Source organism: Echinops telfairi, unplaced genomic scaffold (genome assembly GCF_000313985.2).
Source record: "Echinops telfairi isolate 266 unplaced genomic scaffold, ASM31398v2 ScPeMD7_1713;HRSCAF=2227, whole genome shotgun sequence".
NCBI classification, from domain to species: domain Eukaryota; kingdom Metazoa; phylum Chordata; class Mammalia; order Afrosoricida; family Tenrecidae; genus Echinops; species Echinops telfairi.
In genome coordinates, this window is record NW_022105611.1 from 21541736 (window position 1) to 21544771 (window position 3036).

The following is a 3036-nucleotide window of genomic DNA, read 5'->3' on the forward strand; positions in this document are numbered from 1 at the left end:
CAGTTACCTTGCCCTTGGTCAGTCCCTACCGGTCTTTCCATCCCCTCCCTGCCACTTTTTCTTCTTTTCTTTTCTGTGCAAGCTCCGTTTTATTAAGTGGGATTTTGCCCTGGAACTGGGGCGCTTAAAAAATTTGACTGCCTGGGTCCAGGGCAGCTCTCTGCTCCCTCCCCGCCAAGATCTCTGAGACAACAGCTGGGTATCAAATGACTTTAGACTTTATCTGAAGGAAAGGTACAAATGGAAGAACAGAAGTGGATGCGTGGGCACCTCTCAGCTGCACTCTCGCACTCTCGACGCCCCCAGGCCTCCACCGCTGCCATGACCATGACCGCATCTCCCTCGCAGGTGCACCAGAACTACAACCAGGACTCGGAGGTCTCCATCAACCCCCAGATCAACCTGGAGCTCTACGCCTCCTACGTCTACCTGTCCATGTCTTACTGCTTCGACCGGGATGACGTGGCCCTCCCTGCCACTTTTTAATAATGTTGATAACAACAACAGTAACAAAGCTGCAAAACAGCTTGCCAATACTGACATTCATCTTTATTATGCTGTGTTTCTGGTTCATAAATTAAGCCAAATATGTACAACCTCTGTGCATTGAAGCGTTTTCATGTTTATTTCCTTATCAATCATATGCGAGTTGCATCAGTCCCTAAACCCATCCATAGCAAATGAAGAACGAAATAACTTAGGACCAAATCGTTTTCACATAAAGGAATACGCAGGGCCAACTAGTGGAGCACACAGTAGCCACACCCTCTTCTAATTTCAACCATTAGCTTTGCACCCTAGAAACATCCTCGAGCTACAAAACCTTGCTTGCTTACCTTGCAGACATTTCAGCTCAAATTTGTAAGTGGCCCACTGTGATATTGGCAAATCCTTGGCCCTCTTTACTTCTAATAATTTACATCATCATAATAGAAACTACCCCACAAAACAGGATTTACACTTCTGTTATTTATAGGATCTGCAGATGAGACAATTTCAGCTTCTAAAATAGTTACTCTTCTTACACCACTGTTATTATTATTAATTTTTTTACAGCAAGAAATGGAGGCAGAGTTTGGAACGAATTCTGTTATGCTCGCATTGCTTTCAAGGGAAGGAAACTTTGGGGTTGTCTTTAGGGATTCACAAATCTTTTTCTTTCTGTCTCCCCTGAGCTTCCCTTCTTGCTCTGCATGCAGCCGCTGCCATCTCCCTTTACCCCGATAGACAACTCGGGGCTGGGGGCTGGGGATGTTGCAGCGAACAAACCAGGCAAAGCACTCACCTTCGTGGGGTTTGTGGTTTTATGTAAGGATGGGGAGAAAGAGGAAACCATGAGACTTCTCGGCATAGAGAACCAAGAGCAAGCCAAACTCACTGCCGCTGAGTCGATTCTGACTCGCAACGACCCAACAGGACAGGGTAGAACGGCTCCCCTTGGTTTCCAAGACTGTAACTCTTTACTCAGAAGTAGAAAACCTCCTTTTTCTCGGGTGGTTTCGAACTGGTGACCTTACAGTTAGCAGCCCAGTGGGTAACCCACTGCTCCAGCTGGGCTCAAGGGCCTGGACTGTCGTACTTTATCGTCTTCATAATGCAGTAAAATAATAATAATTATGACCCCTGTTTTCCAGGAGTTCAAGTAAGTGACACATCTGGCAATTGGTGGAGCCCGTTTTCACTCAGAACTGGGAGGTGAGGAACCGGACCTAAGTTGTGGTGAAGAATCAAGGCCAAGGGGTGGTATGAGGCTCCCGGGATCTAGAACTTCAGACTAGGGAACCCCAGGAAAGCAGTGGAGCAGCAGCCTGCACAAGGCCTTAGCAGACGTGGAGGAAAGGCAGAGAAGGGGAAGTGGCCCAGCTTTCTGCTTAGCAATCACTCTAGGCGAGGACTCAGACTCAGGGCAACGCTGAGTGAGCGCGTGCTAATGCGTATGTTTCCGCGATGAATTCCATGTCCCAGGTCCAGTGAGAGGGGCAGTGTGACATAGGGTCGCATCTTGCGCTCCCCAGCCACCTAACCCTCACCAGGTGCTGAGAAACACAGACCACCCAGGCCTCCCAGACTTCATGCACACGCTTCTTCAAACGCCCCAGATCCTGGACCCCCTGCACATTCCATCTCCCTGCTCCGTAACCTGCAGGCCAAATCGGCATTCCATTTAACTCCCCAAGAGTGAGGGGATGCCACGGGAAGCACTCACTCCCTTGTCAAAATGGCCACTACCATAGCCCATGTCACGCAGAGTGATAATCGTTTGCCTCCTTCAAAGATCGGCCACTATGCCATCTCTCGTTTTTCACATCAAAGTCCTCGATCCGTTTGGAAAAGGTCCCCCCCATACAGTTCTCACTGGCTGACTCTTTTCAGAAGCAGAGAACCTGGCCTTTCTTCCAAGGCACCTCCGGGTCAGCAGCCAGTTGTGTTAACTGTCTGTAGCACCCAGGACTCCCTTGCAAAATATCTCGGGAAAGAGGAAATGATCCAGAAATGATGTGAAAGTGGAAATGACAAGAATATATGAATAAAAAAAAGAAAGAAAGAAAGTCGAAATGAGTTAGTAGTGATGGAACTACTTGGGCTTCCCTCTTCATGCAAAGTCACTGGTGTCTGCCCTTGCCCCAGTCTCCCCTAGGACCACCACCAGCACTCTCGGCTGGTGGTGTCTTGTGGGGAGCAGGGCGGAGACCAGCAGGAATGAAATCCCTGTACGTCCTAGGAACCTGGAGTTCAAATTCAGGCTCAGGTTCTCCTTCAGTGGACTTGACTAGGTATCTAAAATGGGGACATTACCCACCGCCCCCCCACCCCCTCTTCGGTGGCCACAGCATCCTTGGCTCTGGCCATGCTAGACTTCCTGCCACGGCTCGTGTTCTTCCCCTACCCATGAACATGCTGTCCTCTGCCCGCTGCCTGTCCCTGCTTTGTCTTCCTGGAAAACTCTTACCCTCAGGCCAAGGCCCAGGCCCCCTTTACCTGGAAGTCTTCCCAGCTTATCTGATTTGTCACCTCTCTTCAGGCCTACCCGGGGGG

General features: G+C 49.6%; 1 protein-coding gene across 1 annotated transcript in view; it reads right to left on the reverse strand.

The window, feature by feature from the left end:
- The window catches only part of LOC101640916 (folate receptor gamma-like), a 16894-nt gene that overhangs the window by 12915 nt on the left and 943 nt on the right, over positions 1-3036 (reverse strand). The gene's annotated exons all lie outside the window — the stretch shown is intronic.